Here is a 6,118-nt window from a genome sequence, read left to right as displayed (position 1 = left end):
TAGCCCCCGACACAAACTACTGCAGCATAATTACTGGAGGCTGAGACAGGAGGGGTCAGGAGACACTGTGGCCCCATCCGAGGACACCCCCGGACAGGGCCAAACAGGAAGGACATAACCCCACCCACTTTGCCAAAGCACAGCCCCCACACCACTAGAGGGACCACCAACTTACCATCCTGAGACAAGGCTGAGTATAGCCCACAAAGATCTCCGCCATGGCACAACCCAAGGGGGGGCGCCAACCCAGACAGGATGACCACATCAGTGAATCAACCCACTCAGGTGACGCATCTTAGAAGTAAACAGCGGCTTTGAGAATGATGATCGCATGCAATGATGACCAAAAAATGACTAGGTATCCCCCCTTACCCCCGTCACTGTCCATTTCTTGTTTTTAAAGGATGGGAGAAGTGCTACACCTGGTGGAGAGAAATTGTAAGACATAAATAGTAGCTTTATGCGTGCTGTACGTTACGACATGACACGCCTCGATGTAACTGGAGGGTCCGTTTTTTAAACTTTTCTCCAATACTATAGAGCCATTACCATGTCATCAACGCTTGAATAGAACCTAGTTCACACCCCCGATTTTGAAGTCAACACAGTTGCTACAGTCCCATTAATTTTCTTTGTACGGAATGGGGTGAGTTTACGTTACTTTTTTACGTCAAAATTCGTTCAAAACAATTAGCTTGATAGCAAGACAAAAAGTCACTCAAAAAGTATCAAAGAAAGGTAGATAATGAAAATCGAAGTTTCAGGAAATAATGTACATGCGTTATCTTACCATCTTTTCCCAATGCCAAGCCAGTGTGTCTTATTTGCAATGAAAATGTCGCTGTTTGCAAAGACGTCATTATTAGCATGTCCGGCCCCGCCTCAGACAGGGGCCGGACGCAGACACATTGAAGAGTTAACTGCAAGCTACACACACACGGTTGACATGTTATGTCACTTAAACGGGTTACATATGCAGTTAAAAGGAGGGAAAACAGTCGTGGACATGGTGGAAAAACTTGAGGCCTTTATTATTAGGAAGCTTGAGGTTTTCGATTTGGACATGTAATCTGGAAGACTACTGCATTTCAGCACACTGAAGAAACGACAGGCAGAGGGACCAGGCCACAGCATTGTCACAGAGGTGATGGAAGATTTCATAAAGCAGCTGAGGGACAACTTCTCCACCAGATTTGAAGACAACAGCATGCCCAAGGATATCATTGCGTTTGTACGTGATCCGTGGAGAATTCAAATCAAATCATATGTTTTATTTTTTATTGATTACATTCATGTGTTTACCAGATGTTATTGCGGGTGTAGCGAAATGGTTGTGATTCTAGTTTCGACAGTGCAGCAATATCAAACAAGTAATAGTTAACGATTTCATAACAAATACCCAATACACATAAATCTATGTAAAGGAATGGAATTAAGAATATATAAATATATGGAGGAGGAATGTCAGCGTGGCATAGACTAAGATACAGTAGATAGTATAGAATACAGTATATACATATGATATGAGTAATGCAATATATGTAAAGATTATTATTATTAGTGTCATTATTAAAAGTTATTCAATTAAAGTTATTAAATGACCCCCCCCCCCTTGCTAAGAAAATGATACCCTCGCAGGATTAGGCCGACAGTCAAACTGAGCTGATTAAATTCCAGACACCGAGCCAAATCAGGGAAGAGCTCAGGAGTGCGGAGTCCTTGTGTGCGTTCTGGGTGACATGCTCAGAGGAATACAGCACATAAAGAAGCGTGCATTTTACGTGTTAACAATATTTTGATCGATTTACACATGCGAGTCCTCATTTTTCTATATGAAGGTAATATAAACTCAAGACAGGAATCCGGCTTTCACATAGGTCAATCGAAGAGTGCCTACGCATCAAAATCACATCCAGCTCATTAATGTCTCAATCAAAATCTCGATTGCCTCTTGTCCGCTCATCCTTCTCTTATGCCATAGTTTGTATTGTTTGTATTGTTTGGTGTTGTGTTGTGTAGTGGTTTTGCTGGCATACATCTAAAATTGTTTTTTTTTCCCCAAGCAAGATTTACATGCTAAAATTGCTACTGATCTCATGCGACATCCACAAGATCGTGTCCGAGGGGAAATTCAACTTTTTCCGTTGAGTAAGTAACTTAGTGGCCTATATCACTGTATTTGGTAAATACGAACATTACTGAGTGCTTATCCAGGGATATTTAGGTCTCAAACTGACAGTATTTTCTGTTTGTTAAAGGAGCAGGGCAAGCAGGCTCTCACGACACAGATATTCAGACACAGACAGTGACTTTTTTCTTTCAATTATTGTTTTATGTAAGATGCTACATTTTTGGCCAGTTGCAATTGTAAGTGGGCCTAATAAAAAAAATCCCATTTCTAATAGGACATATATTTTTTTGTGAAATATGTTGTTAAGCCTCGTAGCCGATCTCCGTCAGTTACATTATTTTATATAGGCCTAGGCTCGGAAGAAATAAGCCCTCTTGTTGTTTATAAAGTCTAATAAATAAAAAAAAGATTGTTGAAATTAGTTACTCGACTGGTGTAGGTTTCTCCGTCTGTTGCTGTGTAACACTTGCATAACACATTAGCTATATTTTCAGCACCAGGAGCTCGCTGTTCACCTCCTATTGATTGCGCTGTGGTTGCATCTTTACGTTTCCGCTCCACAAAATGGGCCGCTGCCTACCTTATTAGTTGACTGTCTCCTGCATACTCTCTCCTTATGAATTAATTGAAAATGTAACTTTTGTATTGTTTAGGTAGGGTAACTACCTTCTTTGCATTTGGGAGTTTTTTTATTTTTATAAAAAAATATTCAGAATTAAAAAAAAAAATTGGGGGGGGTTGGGGGCCAAATAATATAATATACCCAAGCCCGCGGGCCGCCAGTTGGGGACCCTGCAATATGGTTATTGATTTTGGCCCAATAGGCCTGCATATTCCCACGTTCAATGGGCATTCCGTTCTGATTGGTTTATTTTCCTAAAAACCTTTAGGCCTATCTATAGAAGAAAAAAAACTCTGCCTGTCTGCCCAGCCTGGCAAGTGGCACCATCGCATGAGCCTGAAGCCACAGACTGGCCAAACTCGTGATTCTAAAAATGAATTCTAAAAATGAATTCTAAAAATGAACTCAAAGGCATTTTTAAGTCATTTTTCGTTTAATATGTATTTCATTCTAAGTAGGTCACTGCCTATATGCGCAATTTATAGACTATAATGATTTAATATAACTAAATGTTGTAAATGCTGAGGGCTTTATATCCCAAACAGCCTATTGTGTCGCCCTTGCAAATGCTTCATGTATATCTTTGTAGGCTTAGGCTATAGCCTTCAAATAATTGAAATAATATAGCCTAAATAATTCATTTTCGTTCCTTTTTACGCTCCCTGTCTGGCGCCTGACCTATTTAGAGTGTTCATATGCTGCGCTCAACTCCGCTCACATGCTCTGTTCTCAGTACCCAGGTTATAATTTATTGCAGATTCATGTACAGGCGTGTGCCTTTCCAAATCATGTCCAATTAATTGAATTTACCACAGGTGGACTCCAATAAAGTTGTTGAAACATCTCAAGGATGATCAATGGAAAAAGGATGCACCTGAGCTGAATTTCGAGTCTCATAGCAAATAGTCTGAATACTTATGTAAATAAGGTATTTCATTTATTTATTTTTTATACATTTGGCAAAAATTCTAAAAACCTGTTTTTCACTTGGTCATTATAGGGTATTGTGAATAGATTAATGAGGAGTTTTTTTGTATTTAATCCATTTTAGAATAAGGCTGTAACATAACATTTTGAAAAAGTAAAGGGCTCTGAATAATTTCCGAATGCACTGTATGATAAAATAAGACACGACATATAAACACATTAGAGAAGTAAATGTTACATGATTAGATCATTAAATATTGGTTAATTCAAAGTAACAATTCATAGAGATCAATATGTAAACATTACACAAGATCAATACATTTTGGTGTTTGTCTGACTTCCTTGCAGAGGGTACATGGAGGAGAGGCTCCCCTGACAGATTCTCTTAATGCCCTGTTTGGGATCAACGAGGATACAATTCTTCAGGCCCTGGGTGATCAATCTAGCTCTTCTGGCTTACCTGGATTGGCCAGATCTGTTGTCAGAGATGTTGTGAGTCAAGTGAGCCATGCAAGCCACTGAAAAGATGATATCTGTTATCTCTGCCAAGCTACAATGATTTGGTCACTGGACAGGTTGTGCCTCAAGCAAAGACCACTCCATCTAAGGAGGACAGGGACATTGAGGCTTGACTTACACCATTGTCAGGAGAGATCATGGCTGTCATGGTTGACTCAGGTGAATGCCAGGAAAGAGCAAGGAACAATGGATGTGTTCGTGACATCACACACAAATATGTATTTTGGCATTATGGGATTGTGTTGGTGGTCTTAATCTGCAAAAAATCTCTGAAAGCGATTGTATACTCTGGCAACATGTTGAGGCAAAACAATCTCATACTTTCACCTTCTGCTTGGATCTCCTTTAATGTCAACCATTGAGAAACTCTCTAGTGTTGACCTGAAGTCAGAAGCCTCAATATCAAGAGGTTCTTCTGAGACTTCAAACAAGAGCTTCCAATGTGGTGCTGCCATTTCTGACTTAAAACTTTACTCAAATCAAATCAAATTTTATTTGTTACATACACATGATTAGCAGATGTTAATGCGAGTGTAGCGAAATGCTTGTGCTTCTAGTTCCGACAATGCAGTAATAACCAACAAGTAATCTAACCTAACAATTCCACAACGCCTACCTTATACACACAAGTGTAAAGGGATAAAGAATATGTACATAAAGATATATGAATGGTACAGAACGGCATAGGCAAGATGCAGTAGATGGTATCGAGGACAGTATATACATATGAGATGAGTAATCTAGGGTATGTAAACATAAAAGTGGAATAGTTTAAACTGGCTAGTGATACATGTATTACATAAAGATGGCAAGATGAGGTAGATGGTATAGAGTACAGTATATACATACATATATGAGATGAGTAATGTAGGGTATGTAAACATTATATTAAGTGGCATTGTTTAAAGTGGCTAGTGATACATTTTTTACCTCAATTTCCATCAATTTCCATTATTAAAGTGAGCTGGAGTTGAGTCAGTATGTTGGCAGCAGCCACTCAATGTTAGTGGTGGCTGTTTAACAGTCTGGTGGCCTTGAGATAAAAGCTGTTTTGCAGTCTCTCGGTCCCTGCTTTGATGCACCTGTACTGACCTCGCCTTCTGGATGATAGCGGGGTGAACAGGCAGTGGCTCAGGTGGTTGTTGTCCTTGATGATCTTTATGGCCTCCCTGTGACATCGGGTGGTGTAGGTGTCCAAGAGGGCAGGTAGTTTGCCCCCGGTGATGCGTTGTGCAGACCTCACTACTCTCTGGAGAGCCTTACGGTTGTGGGCGGAGCAGTTGCCGTACCAGGCGGTGATACAGCCCGACAGGATGCTCTCGATTGTGCATCTGTAGGAGTTTGTGAGTGCTTTTGGTGACAAGCCGAATTTCTTCAACCTCCTGAGGTTGAAGAGGCGCTGCTGCGCCTTCTTCACAACGCTGTCTGTGTGGGTGGACCAATTCAGTTTGTCCGTGATGTGTACGCCGAGGAACTTACAACTTACTACCCTCTCCATTACTGTCCCGTCAATGTGGATAGGGGGGTACTCCCTCTGCTGTTTCCTGAAGTCCACGATCATCTCCTTTGTTTTGTTGACGTTGAGTGTGAGGTTATTTTCCTGACACCACACTCCGAGGGCCCTCACCTCCTCGTCGTTGTTGGTAATCAAGCCTACCACTGTAGTGTCATCCGCAAACTTGATGATTGAGTTGGAGGTGTGCATGGCCACGCAGTCGTGGTTGAACAGGGAGTACAGGAGAGGGCTTAGAATGCACCCTTGTGGGGCCCCAGTGTTGAGGATCAGCGGGGTGGAGATGTTGTTACCTACCCTCACCACCTGGGTAGCACAGACTATTTATCACCACCCGCTGAAAAACCTGAGAGTTTTTCAGTCAGCATCCGCAATTGGATCTGAAAACCACTGTTGCATCGATGCC

The 6,118-nt window shown here is 41.2% G+C and overlaps 1 long non-coding RNA gene across 3 annotated transcripts; it reads left to right on the top strand.

The window, feature by feature from the left end:
- The first annotated feature begins 480 nt into the window (after positions 1 to 480).
- On the top strand, positions 481 to 2,524 carry LOC121841212. Of its 3 annotated transcripts, XR_006080235.1 has the most exons (4): positions 481 to 646; positions 1,093 to 1,231; positions 2,064 to 2,148; positions 2,259 to 2,524. It is a non-coding gene; the product is annotated as an uncharacterized LOC121841212 (long non-coding RNA). The 3 variants fall into 3 exon arrangements; XR_006080236.1 differs by lacking the exon at positions 481 to 646 and having other exon boundaries at positions 804 to 1,231; positions 2,068 to 2,148; XR_006080234.1 differs by lacking the exon at positions 481 to 646 and having other exon boundaries at positions 804 to 1,231.
- Positions 2,525 to 6,118: the final 3,594 nt, after the last annotated feature.

Source organism: Oncorhynchus tshawytscha, linkage group LG28 (genome assembly GCF_018296145.1).
Source record: "Oncorhynchus tshawytscha isolate Ot180627B linkage group LG28, Otsh_v2.0, whole genome shotgun sequence".
NCBI classification, from domain to species: domain Eukaryota; kingdom Metazoa; phylum Chordata; class Actinopteri; order Salmoniformes; family Salmonidae; genus Oncorhynchus; species Oncorhynchus tshawytscha.
This window is presented reverse-complemented; position numbering and strand designations above follow the sequence as displayed.